This window comes from Anabrus simplex, chromosome 2 (assembly GCF_040414725.1).
Source record: "Anabrus simplex isolate iqAnaSimp1 chromosome 2, ASM4041472v1, whole genome shotgun sequence".
NCBI lineage: Eukaryota > Metazoa > Arthropoda > Insecta > Orthoptera > Tettigoniidae > Anabrus > Anabrus simplex.
In genome coordinates, this window is record NC_090266.1 from 556,260,571 (window position 1) to 556,274,954 (window position 14,384).

The 14,384-nt window shown below is 44.1% G+C and overlaps 1 protein-coding gene across 1 annotated transcript in view; it reads left to right on the forward strand.

The window, feature by feature from the left end:
• Positions 1 to 14,384, forward strand: part of LOC136863603 (uncharacterized) — a 281,471-nt gene that overhangs the window by 138,050 nt on the left and 129,037 nt on the right. The window lies entirely within an intron of this gene.

Sequence of the window (14,384 nt, forward strand, 5' to 3'; positions counted from 1 at the left end):
ATTAAGAGCCTCTACGGGGTCTTGCCATTTTATCGTCATTTTATTGCTGTTCGGCAGTAAAGAACTGCATTTCCTTCCCCTATGGAGAGATATCGTGTGTTGCTGAAAAGCAACAGGTCCCTCTATGAAAACTGGAACTTCAGCAAGTTCGTCGGTACGACAAAGAGACACTACAAAAGCAGTTTTTCTAAACGTATGGGAAATTAGTAGCATCAACAGACATCTGACATCCGGGAACTTGCATGTCTTCATTGTGAACACGAACTTGGAAATATAAAAATCTATACAATTGAAGTTAATTGTTTATTTATGTAGGGATTCTTCCTTCTTACGTGTGTATTTTTTCCTTCCTATCCTCCACTACATGTGGAACTAAGCCCACATTAACGACCGGATGCCCTCCCTGACACTATCTCTGATGCTATCTCTATGCAGAGATAAATATTCACTATTGTGTAATGGTTGGTAGTGTTGGGTATGTAAATGAAGGTTAACCATTCGCGCCATCCGTAACCGTCGTTTTACATGGTGGGATTACACGTTGCACTATTCCAATTTTATGAGAACTCCTGCTGAAGGCTTATTTGAAGTGAAACATCTACGAGGAAGACTTAGAAAGGCCTTTCTTAAACGATTTCTAATTGACACAGAATTGTGTTTCAATGAAGGAAGCGGCAATTGACAGTATAATCTGGAAATGCTTTATGGCTAGTGATCAGTCTTAGGTCTGTAAACCAATGATGATGAGGATGATGATTTGATACAAGAATTATATACAGGTATATCAACTAAAATGTGAAAACATCGTTGCCAAAATACCCAAAACCTCAGTATACTGTCTGATAACCCCGCAAATTATGTTAAAATATTGTGTTGTCTTTGCCACGACCTTGCATGAACAATACGGTATTTAACTTCAGTTCTGCACCTTCCATCTTCTGTAATCTTTGGCCTAGGTAAGTAAAAGATCTAACTTGTCATAAATCTGAATTATCAATCTTTAATCGAAGAGGTTTTGAGAATTTTGCGAATAGTCATTCATTTTGTCATTGAGGCGTGTATTTTCATACCGTATTTCTGCACCGTTGATGTAACTCTAAACATCATTGCCAGCTAGGATGGCCTGGTCATCTCCAAATTTAATTACTTGTTTGGGTATTCCATTGCTATTTACTCCTAAACGTGTGCCTTCCAGAGCTTCAGCCATCATCAACTCTCCAAAAGCATTAAACAGAATTGGGGAGGGAGGACATCCTCACCTTACTCCTTTTCTGAAAGGGACTGGATTTTAAGACCTTATCTCAAACGTACAACTGCATTTTGACCATTGTAGAGTTCCCGTATGAGTGAGATCAGTTGTTCTTCCACTCCTATATTCCTTAATAAATAATTTATGCCAGGAAACTCTATCATGCGAAGCATACGGGCAGATTTCGACTCCTGCTCATCATACGTACTCAAAGAATTCTTAGAGTGTCAATGGCATCTCGGATACCAACTCCTTGACTGAAACCAAACTGTGTTTGTTGGATGTAGCCGTAGACTGCTCCTTCTAGTCTTTCCTTTATAATTTTGAGCATGATTGTGAGTAGTATAATTGGATGGTTCGGCGGCCACCGCCACCTCCGGCTCCCAGTGGCCACCTCCACCTCAGCCAGTGGCCTCTTCCAGTACTGCCAACTTCACCTAACTAGCGCGACAGTACTGCCAACTTAACCTAAGTAGCGCGAAATTTGAATTTGTAAACAAAGCCACGTGCTTTTTGACAGCTGTCATCGACAACAACGCATCGCTAACCTCAGTACTGCCATCTTGACGGGCCTAAACCTTAGTGGTACCAACTTAACCTAACTAGCGCGAGGTAAACAAAGCCACGTGCTTTTTGACAGCCACGTGCTTTTTGACAGATTTGTAAACAAAGCCACGTGCTTTTTGACAGACAACAACGCATCGCTAACCTCAGTACTGCCATCTTGACGGGCCTAAACCTTAGTGGTACCAACTTAACCTAACTAGCGCGAGGTAAACAAAGCCACGTGCTTTTTGACAGCCACGTGCTTTTTTGACAGCTGTCATCCGCCATCTTTAAACCACAAAGCACTGTGCTGCCCTCTATATCGCAGTAGCTGCAAAATTCGTCACCTGTCATCGGCAGTGCTGCCATCTTGACGGGTCTAAACCTTAGTGCTACCAACTTAACCTCACTAGCGTGAGATAAACAAAGCCACGTGCAGCTGTCATCCACCATCTTTGAGCATCGTGCTGCCCTCTTTAGCTACTTACCTTTGAAATGTGGTACGTTATCCGCCATCTTGCATCCGAAACCTCAGTGCTGTGCTCTATGTAGTGGCAGCAAATTCCATGTGCTCTTGTTTGGAAACAAAGCCACGTGCAGCTGTCATCCACCATCTTTGAGCATCGTGCTGCCCTCTTTAGCTACTTACCTTTGAAATGTGGTACGTTATCCGCCATCTTGCATCCGAAACCTCAGTGCTGCGCTCTATGTAGTGGCGGCAAATTCCATGTGCTCTTGTTTGGAAACAAGCCACGTGCAGCTGTCATCCACCATCTTTGAGCATCGTGCTGCCCTCTTTAGCTACTTACCTTTGAAATGTGGTACGTTATCCGCCATCTTGCATCCGAAACCTCAGTGCTGCGCTCTATGTAGTGGCGGCAAATTCCATGTGCTCTTGTTTGGAAACAAAGCCACGTGCAGCTGTCATCCACCATCTTTAATCACCGTGCTGCCCTCTTTAGCTACTTACCTTTGACAGTTGTCATCCGCCATCTTGCATCGTCAACCTCAGTGCCGCACTCTATGTAGTGGCGGCAAATTCCACGTGCTCTTGTTTGGAAACAAATTCACGTGCTTTTTTGACAGCTGTCATCCGCCATCTTTGAGCACCGTGCTGCTATCATGCGGGCAATTTCGTTAGCTGTCATCCGCCATCTTTAATCCAGAGAGAACAGTGCTGCCCTCTATGTGGTGGCGGCAAATTCCACGTAGAAACAAAGCCATGTGCAGCTGTCATCCGCCATCTTTGAGCACCGTGCTGCGAGCAATTTCGTCAGTTGTCATCCGCCATCTTTAATCTACAGAACACCGTGCTGCCCTCTTTATGGCTACTACCCTAAGCACGTAGTAGCGGGCAATTTGAAAAGTTCTGTTAGCTATCACCCGCCATCTTTAATCACCGTGCTGCCATCTTTAGCTAGATACCTTTGAAATGTGGCGGCGGATAATTTGAAAAAATGCTTTTTGACAGCAGCTATCTTTGAGCACCGTGCTACCCTCTATGTGGTGGCGGCAAATTCTACATGCTTTACAAACCCACGCGCTTTTTTTTTTGACAGCCATCTTTAAGCAACAGAGTACAGTGCTGCCCTCTTTGTTGTGGCGGCAAATTCCACGTGCTCTACAAAGCCACATGCTCTTTTTGACGGCTGTCACCCGCCATCTTTAACCAACAGAGCACTATGCTGCGGGCAATTTCGTTAGCTGTCATCCGACATCTTTAATCAACAGAGCACCGTGCTGCCCTCATGCGGGGTAATTTCGTTAGCTGCCATCCGCCATCTTTAAACACCGTGCTGCCCTCTTTATGACTACTACCTTAAGCACGTAGTAGCGGGCAATTTCGTTAGCTGTCATCCGCTATCTTTGAGCACCGTGCTGCTCTCTGTAGTAGCGGGTAATTTGAAAAGTTCTGTTAGCTGTCATCCGCCATCTTTGAGCACCGTGCTACCATCTATGTGGTGGCGGCAAATTCCACATGCTTTACAAACTCACGCGCAGCTGTCATCCACCATCTTACATCGCAAACCTCAGTGCTACACTCTATGTGGTAGCGGATAATTTTAAAAAGAAAAATTCTACAGCAGCCATCTCTCGACGCTAATTGCACAAGATGGTAGCTATACATGACTCCTTAAAGGTGCTCATGCAAGATGATCGCTATACATAGACGCCCTTGGGATGCTTGCGCAAGATGGCGGTTATACAAGGCTCCTTATGAGGGATGCTTGCGGGAGATGGTGGTTGCTCTTATGAGGCGGCTCAAGGATCCATGGCTAGAGACGCCCTAAGGATGCTTGCGCAAGATGGCGGATGCAAGATGGCGGCTATACATAGCTCCTTATGAGACAGCCAGTACAACATGTGATCAGAACATTGATTGATGTGTTCAGAACATAAAATAAGTAGAATCGAACACTGTACTCGATACAACATGTGATTAAAACATTGTGTGGTGTGTTCAGAACACTAATCGAACGCTGTATTAGGGGATACCTTTGTTTAGATTGAAACATAACAAGACTAGAATTGAACACTGCACATTGATTGATGTGTTCAGAACACAAAATAAGTAGAATCGAACACTGTACTCGATGTCGTTAACTTCAACATGTGATTAAAACATTGGCTGGTGTGTTCAGAACACTAATCGAACGCTGTATTAGGGGATACCTTTGTTTAGATTGAAACATAACAAGACTAGAATTGAACACTGCACTCGATGTCGGAAGATCAGATTGAAAACATAACAAGACTAGAATTGAACACTGTACATTGATTGATGTGTTCAGAACACAAAATAAGTAGAATCGAACACTGTACTCGATGTCGTTAACTTCAACATGTGATTAAAACATTGTCTGGTGTGTTCAGAACACTACATAAGTAGAATCGAACGCTGTACTCGATGTCGTTACATGTGACCCGATACAACATGTTAGGGGATACCTTTATCCTAAGAACCGAACACTGTACAACATGTTAGGGGATACCTTTGTTTAGATTGAAACTAACAAGACTAGAATCGAACACTGCACTCGATGTCGTTACATGTGATCCGATACAACATGTTAGGGGATACCTTTGTTTAGATTGAAACATAGCAAGCCTAGAATCGAACATTGTTTGATGTGTTCAGTACAACTTCAATGATTAACATACACACTGTGCACATATCGCATAGCTAAAAAACACACTGTGCACATATCGCATACCTAACACTTCAAATGATTTGCTTAGTACGAAAATAAAAATAAAAAATCTATACCGCGTAGCTAACTCTTTCATCACACTGCTAAGACGCTTAGTAATTGTGAATACACTCATACGAAAATCAAGAAAGCACACTGCGTAGCCAACTCGCTCGGCACGAAAAAAATCTATACCGCGTAGCTAACTCGTTCATCACACTGCTAAGACGCTTAGTAATTGTGAATACACTCATACGAAAATCAAGAAAGCACACTGCGTAGCCAACTCGCTCGGCTCACTCGCTTAGTAATTGCAACACACACGGATAAGAATGTTCCGAGATACTTACATGTTTTTTAAGGGGGGGTGAAAGATCATAAATTATATGTACACACATGTTGTCTCCTCCAAGTTGTAAGATGAAATAGACGCAGTACTGCGAGTTTCCACTCTAGCTGGCGAACGGAAGTAGCATGATATCTCAGCAAAAAATAAAAATACGCGTGAGCTTGCAAGTCAGACACAATGATGGATACCGCGATTCAAATCCTAGTAACTTATGCCGTCGGGAAGGGCATCCGGTGAGCATCTAGCTGTAAATCCCCGATTCTCGACAGATTCTTAATCCGAGTTCTTTGACGTCAGGAAGGGCAGCCGGTTAACAACAATTATCAAACACGCATCGCGAAGGTAGGAGTGTGCAGCGATATGCATGTTTAGACTTGCAGATTATGAAAGAAACATAACAAGACTTGAGTCTTAAAACAAAATTCTTGCGATTTAAAATCTTAGTCGGGAAGGGCATCCGGCAGTAAAACAATAGTTCGTGATTTAAAATCTAAGAAGAGCATCTAGCTGAAAAACCCCCCGATTCTCGACAGATTCTTAATCCGAGTTCTTTGACGTCAGGAAGGGCAGCCGGTTAACAACAATTATCAAACACGCATCGCGAAGGCAGGAGTGTGCAGCGATATGCATGTTTAGACTTGCAGATTATGAAAGAAACATAACAAGACTTGAGTCTTAAAACAAAATTCTTGCGATTTAAAATCTTAGTCGGGAAGGGCATCCGGCAGTAAAACAATAGTTCGTGATTTAAAATCTAAGAAGAGCATCTAGCTGAAAAACCCCCCGATTCTCGACAGATTCTTAATCCGAGTTCTTTGACGTCAGGAAGGGCAGCCGGTTAACAACAATTATCAAACACGCATCGCGAAGGCAGGAGTGTGCAGCGATATGCATGTTTAGACTTGCAGATTATGAAAGAAACATAACAAGACTTGAGTCTTAAAACAAAATTCTTGCGATTTAAAATCTTAGTCGGGAAGGGCATCCGGCAGTAAAACAATAGTTCGTGATTTAAAATCTAAGAAGAGCATCTAGCTGAAAAAAACCCCCGATTCTCGACAGATTCTTAATCCGAGTTCTTTGACGTCAGGAAGGGCAGCCGGTTAACAACAATTATCAAACACGCATCGCGAAGGCAGGAGTGTGCAGCGATATGCATGTTTAGACTTGCAGATTATGAAAGAAACATAACAAGACTTGAGTCTTAAAACAAAATTCTTGCGATTTAAAATCTTAGTCGGGAAGGGCATCCGGCAGTAAAACAATAGTTCGTGATTTAAAATCTAAGAAGAGCATCTAGCTGAAAAACCCCCCGATTCTCGACAGATTCTTAATCCGAGTTCTTTGACGTCAGGAAGGGCAGCCGGTTAACAACAATTATCAAACACGCATCGCGAAGGCAGGAGTGTGCAGCGATATGCATGTTTAGACTTGCAGATTATGAAAGAAACATAACAAGACTTGAGTCTTAAAACAAAATTCTTGCGATTTAAAATCTTAGTCGGGAAGGGCATCCGGCAGTAAAACAATAGTTCGTGATTTAAAATCTAAGAAGAGCATCTAGCTGAAAAACCCCCCGATTCTCGACAGATTCTTAATCCGAGTTCTTTGACGTCAGGAAGGGCAGCCGGTTAACAACAATTATCAAACACGCATCGCGAAGGCAGGAGTGTGCAGCGATATGCATGTTTAGACTTGCAGATTATGAAAGAAACATAACAAGACTTGAGTCTTAAAACAAAATTCTTGCGATTTAAAATCTTAGTCGGGAAGGGCATCCGGCAGTAAAACAATAGTTCGTGATTTAAAATCTAAGAAGAGCATCTAGCTGAAAAACCCCCCGATTCTCGACAGATTCTTAATCCGAGTTCTTTGACGTCAGGAAGGGCAGCCGGTTAACAACAATAGCGTATGATGTAAGAGCTTAGATACTACCAGTTTTGCGTCAGGAAGGACAACTAGTCTTAAAACAAAACAGATTCTTAATCCGAGTTTTCAGGAAGGGCAACCGGTCGTAAAACTATGGTGTATGAGGTTAGATACTGCTAGTTTTGCATCAGGAAGGACAACTCAACACATTCATGTGATTTAAACACATTTTTATTCCCAAGAGAATCGAACCCGAGACTACCGGGTGAGAGGCATGCATACTGTAGGCTATAGATTTGTTCTACAGTCCTCGAAGTATCGGCACAGTCATTCTGAGCGAGTTGGGTGGAATGCATGTGTTAGCTGAAATTGTACACGTATCTTCCGGCTCAACCTTGAGCGAGGACACTGATAAGCGACTTGTAACTCGCGAACGTCTTCTTAGCTGAGTGTAAGCTCTTAAAACACAGTACCAATTAAGGTTGTAAAATATTCTGAAAATGTCCTCCTCTGTGCTGTGATTAGCTGCTACCCCCGGAGGTCCGAGTTCGATTCCCGGCTCTGCCACGGAATGTGTAGCATTTAGCCTATGTAAGTTCCTAACGTAAAATATCATGATTGTACGGAGAGGTTAAAACACACACAGTGCCTACTCCTATCGAAAGAACCTGCACGGTACCGGCATGTAGGCTTCTCCTGGTGAAGGAGCCTGCACATAGTTTAACGCCTCCTATCAACAGCCCTTACTTAATGCTGGCTTTTTTGCACACCCCGCCTCACACCATAGTTTTATTCGACCGGCTGCCCTTCCTGACTAGGATTTTAAATCGCAGTGTACGTGATAAATTTGTTGTAGCGGGTTTTATAACTAGATATCCCGGTACCGATACATAGCCTACTCCACTGAAGAAGCCTGCACAAGGCTTATTGCCTCCATCCGACAAATGAATCAGCATCAACACTCTTGTACTCAAAAAAATCATTTTCGAAGGAGTCTGCACAAGGTTTAACGTCCCCATCAACAGCCCTTACTTATTGCTAGCTTTTTTGCACACCCCGCCTCACACCATAGTTTTATACGACCGGCTGCCCTTCCTGACTAGGATTTTAAATCGCAGTATACGTGATAAATTTGTTGTAGCGGGTTTTATAACTAGATATCCCGGTACCGATACATAGCCTACTCGACTGAAGAAGCCTGCACAAGGCTTATTGCCTCCATCCGACAAATGAATCAGCATCAACACTCTTGTACTCAAAAAATCATTTTCGAAGGAGTCTGCACAAGGTTTAACGTCCCCATCAACAGCCCTTACTTATTGCTAGCTTTTTTGCACACCCCGCCTCACACCATAGTTTTATACGACCGGCTGCCCTTCCTGACTAGGATTTTAAATCGCAGTATACGTGATAAATTTGTTGTAGCGGGTTTTATAACTAGATATCCCGGTACCGATACATAGCCTACTCGACTGAAGAAGCCTGCACAAGGCTTATTGCCTCCATCCGACAAATAAATCAGCATCAACACACTTGTACTCAAAAAATAATTTTCGAAGGAGTCTGCACAAGGTTTAACGTCCCCATCAACAGCCCTTACTTATTGCTAGCTTTTTTTGCACACCCCGCCTCACACCATAGTTTTATACGACCGGCTGCCCTTCCTGACTAGGATTTTAAATCGATATCCCGACATAGCCTACTCCTACCGAAGAAGGCAGCTTAACGCCTCCATCCAACAAATGAATCACACTAAAACACTCTTCAATCATTCTCGCTACTTCGGATGATAGCGGGTTCGAACTGGAAGCTGTAAATGCTAGGGGTGGGACCTGTGCGATCATCATTACATGATCTAGCCGGATGCCCTTCCCGACGGCATAAGTTACTAGGATTTGAATCGCGGTATCCATCATTGTGTCTGACTTGCAAGCTCACGCGTATTTTTATTTTTTGCTGAGATATCATGCTACTTCCGTTCGCCAGCTAGAGTGGAAACTCGCAGTACTGCGTCTATTTCATCTTACAACTTGGAGGAGACAACATGTGTGTACATATAATTTATGATCTTTCACCCCCCCCCCCTTAAAAAACATGTAAGTATCTCGGAACATTCTTATCCGTGTGTGTTGCAATTACTAAGCGAGTGAGCCGAGCGAGTTGGCTACGCAGTGTGCTTTCTTGATTTTCGTATGAGTGTATTCACAATTACTAAGCGTCTTAGCAGTGTGATGAACGAGTTAGCTACGCGGTATAGATTTTTTTCGTGCCGAGCGAGTTGGCTACGCAGTGTGCTTTCTTGATTTTCGTATGAGTGTATTCACAATTACTAAGCGTCTTAGCAGTGTGATGAACGAGTTAGCTACGCGGTATAGATTTTTTATTTTTATTTTCGTACTAAGCAAATCATTTGAAGTGTTAGGTATGCGATATGTGCACAGTGTGTTTTTAGCTATGCGATATGTGCACAGTGTGTATGTTAATCATTGAAGTTGTACTGAACACATCAAACAATGTTCGATTCTAGGCTTGCTATGTTTCAATCTAAACAAAGGTATCCCCTAACATGTTGTATCGGATCACATGTAACGACATCGAGTGCAGTGTTCGATTCTAGTCTTGTTAGTTTCAATCTAAACAAAGGTATCCCCTAACATGTTGTACAGTGTTCGGTTCTTAGGATAAAGGTATCCCCTAACATGTTGTATCGGGTCACATGTAACGACATCGAGTACAGCGTTCGATTCTACTTATGTAGTGTTCTGAACACACCAGACAATGTTTTAATCACATGTTGAAGTTAACGACATCGAGTACAGTGTTCGATTCTACTTATTTTGTGTTCTGAACACATCAATCAATGTACAGTGTTCAATTCTAGTCTTGTTATGTTTTCAATCTGATCTTCCGACATCGAGTGCAGTGTTCAATTCTAGTCTTGTTATGTTTCAATCTAAACAAAGGTATCCCCTAATACAGCGTTCGATTAGTGTTCTGAACACACCAGCCAATGTTTTAATCACATGTTGAAGTTAACGACATCGAGTACAGTGTTCGATTCTACTTATTTTGTGTTCTGAACACATCAATCAATGTGCAGTGTTCAATTCTAGTCTTGTTATGTTTCAATCTAAACAAAGGTATCCCCTAATACAGCGTTCGATTAGTGTTCTGAACACACCACACAATGTTTTAATCACATGTTGTATCGAGTACAGTGTTCGATTCTACTTATTTTATGTTCTGAACACATCAATCAATGTTCTGTTCACATGTTGTACTGGCTGTCTCATAAGGAGCTATGTATAGCCGCCATCTTGCATCCGCCATCTTGCGCAAGCATCCTTAGGGCGTCTCTAGCCATGGATCCTTGAGCCGCCTCATAAGAGCAACCACCATCTCCCGCAAGCATCCCTCATAAGGAGCCTTGTATAACCGCCATCTTGCGCAAGCATCCCAAGGGCGTCTATGTATAGCGATCATCTTGCATGAGCACCTTTAAGGAGTCATGTATAGCTACCATCTTGTGCAATTAGCGTCGAGAGATGGCTGCTGTAGAATTTTTCTTTTTAAAATTATCCGCTACCACATAGAGTGTAGCACTGAGGTTTGCGATGTAAGATGGTGGATGACAGCTGCGCGTGAGTTTGTAAAGCATGTGGAATTTGCCGCCACCACATAGATGGTAGCACGGTGCTCAAAGATGGCGGATGACAGCTAACAGAACTTTTCAAATTACCCGCTACTACAGAGAGCAGCACGGTGCTCAAAGATAGCGGATGACAGCTAACGAAATTGCCCGCTACTACGTGCTTAAGGTAGTAGTCATAAAGAGGGCAGCACGGTGTTTAAAGATGGCGGATGGCAGCTAACGAAATTACCCCGCATGAGGGCAGCACGGTGCTCTGTTGATTAAAGATGTCGGATGACAGCTAACGAAATTGCCCGCAGCATAGTGCTCTGTTGGTTAAAGATGGCGGGTGACAGCCGTCAAAAAGAGCATGTGGCTTTGTAGAGCACGTGGAATTTGCCGCCACAACAAAGAGGGCAGCACTGTACTCTGTTGCTTAAAGATGGCTGTCAAAAAAAAAAGCGCGTGGGTTTGTAAAGCATGTAGAATTTGCCGCCACCACATAGAGGGTAGCACGGTGCTCAAAGATAGCTGCTGTCAAAAAGCATTTTTTCAAATTATCCGCCGCCACATTTCAAAGGTATCTAGCTAAAGATGGCAGCACGGTGATTAAAGATGGCGGGTGATAGCTAACAGAACTTTTCAAATTGCCCGCTACTACGTGCTTAGGGTAGTAGCCATAAAGAGGGCAGCACGGTGTTCTGTAGATTAAAGATGGCGGATGACAACTGACGAAATTGCTCGCAGCACGGTGCTCAAAGATGGCGGATGACAGCTGCACATGGCTTTGTTTCTACGTGGAATTTGCCGCCACCACATAGAGGGCAGCACTGTTCTCTCTGGATTAAAGATGGCGGATGACAGCTAACGAAATTGCCCGCATGATAGCAGCACGGTGCTCAAAGATGGCGGATGACAGCTGTCAAAAAAGCACGTGAATTTGTTTCCAAACAAGAGCACGTGGAATTTGCCGCCACTACATAGAGTGCGGCACTGAGGTTGACGATGCAAGATGGCGGATGACAACTGTCAAAGGTAAGTAGCTAAAGAGGACAGCACGGTGATTAAAGATGGTGGATGACAGCTGCACGTGGCTTTGTTTCCAAACAAGAGCACATGGAATTTGCCGCCACTACATAGAGCGCAACACTGAGGTTTCGGATGCAAGATGGCGGATAACGTACCACATTTCAAAGGTAAGTAGCTAAAGAGGGCAGCACGATGCTCAAAGATGGTGGATGACAGCTGCACGTGTCTTTGTTTCCAAACAAGAGCACATGGAATTTGCCGCCACTACATAGAGCGCAGCACTGAGGTTTCGGATGCAAGATGGCGGATAACGTACCACATTTCAAAGGTAAGTAGCTAAAGAGGGCAGCACGATGCTCAAAGATGGTGGATGACAGCTGCACGTGGCTTTGTTTCCAAACAAGAGCACATGGAATTTGCTGCCACTACATAGAGCACAGCACTGAGGTTTCGGATGCAAGATGGCGGATGACGTACCACATTTCAAAGGTAAGTAGCTAAAGAGGGCAGCACGATGCTCAAAGATGGTGGATGACAGCTGCACGTGGCTTTGTTTATCTCACGCTAGTGAGGTTAAGTTGGTAGCACTAAGGTTTAGACCCGTCAAGATGGCAGCACTGCCGATGACAGGTGACGAATTTTGCAGCTACTGCGATATAGAGGGCAGCACAGTGCTTTGTGGTTTAAAGATGGCGGATGACAGCTGTCAAAAAAGCACGTGGCTGTCAAAAAGCACGTGGCTTTGTTTACCTCGCGCTAGTTAGGTTAAGTTGGTACCACTAAGGTTTAGGCCCGTCAAGATGGCAGTACTGAGGTTAGCGATGCGTTGTTGTCTGTCAAAAAGCACGTGGCTTTGTTTACAAATCTGTCAAAAAGCACGTGGCTGTCAAAAAGCACGTGGCTTTGTTTACCTCGCGCTAGTTAGGTTAAGTTGGTACCACTAAGGTTTAGGCCCGTCAAGATGGCAGTACTGAGGTTAGCGATGCGTTGTTGTCGATGACAGCTGTCAAAAAGCACGTGGCTTTGTTTACAAATTCAAATTTCGCGCTAGTTAGGTTAAGTTGGCAGTACTGTCGCGCTAGTTAGGTTAAGTTGGCAGTACTGGAAGAGGCCACTGGCTGAGGTGGAGGTGGCCACTGGGAGCCGGAGGTGGCGGTGGCCGCCGAACCATCCAATTATACTACTATTGTGGATGCACGAGGAACCAATGTAATTGTTCTGAACGTACTACAGATGGTCGCATTTGTTTTCTTTAGTAAAGGGACAATGATGGGGTTCCGAAATTCGAATGGCAAAATACCCTTTTCATTGATTATGTGACCAGCTGACTCGGATAGTTCAATAGGGAGGTTATCGATGCCTGAAGATTTCTCATTATGTTGCGTCAAATAAATGAATAGAAAGTGATGGACGTGGCCACTGGGGGGGGGGGGTAAGATCAGCGGAGGGAGACTAAAGCGAAGACGATCACACACTGGTTTTAATATCCCGCTCCATTACTAAATGGTTAGCGTGCTGGCCTTTGGTCACCGGGGTCCCGGATTCGATTCCCGGCAGGGTCGGGAATTTTGGTTAATTTCGCTGGCACGGGGGTGGGTGTACGTGTCGCCTTCATCATCATTTCATCCTCATCACGACGCGCAGGTCGCCTACGGAAGTCACATCAAAATACCTGCATCTGGCGAGCCGAACTTGTCCTCGGACACTACTGGCACTAAAAGCCATACGCCATTTCATTTTTTACTGCTTTTAATGATCAGAGATAGATGAAAATGAAAATCCATAGCCACTTTCCAGTCATTCGATCGGGTCAGGAATGAGGGAAGCCCCATCTAGCGGCGAGGATAGGAAATGTGCCGGCTGTCGAAGTCTGTCGCAATGATAAATGACCGACAGATGAAATGAGATGTTAATGAAGAGTGTTGCTGGAATGACAGATGACAGGGAAAATCGCAGTACCCGGAGAAAAACCTGTCCTGCCTCCGCTTTGTCCAGCACAAATCTCACATCGAGTGATCGGGATTTGAACCACGGTATCCAGCGGTGAGAGCCCGGCGCGCAGCGCCTGAGCCACGGAGGCTTCTCAAAGATAGATATGGGGCTAAATATGGCCAAAGAGCTAGTTGCAGGCTCTTAGTTAACTTACAGAAGCTTGCTGACCGAACACTAAAGGCCATTGCAGTCTGTGATGAAGATGTATCCGAGCTCAAACTATTGGTGCATTGCATGTTTTACAGATCTCATGGTTTTGAAGCAAGTGCAGATCCAGTGCCTCATGTCAACAGAAAGCGCGTTCTGAACTATTGCTGAGGGACAATATTTCTCATTCATTAGGTTTAAGGTGAAAATGTGCAATTTCGTGTAGAAACCACATACTTGATGGTTGCAGAAATTAGGACCAGGATTTTCTGAGTGAAGAGCCTCCGTGGCTCAGGCGGTAGCGCGCCGGCCTCTCACCGCTTGATTCCGTGGTTCAAATCCCGGTCACACCATGTGAGATTTGTGCTGGACAAAGTGGAG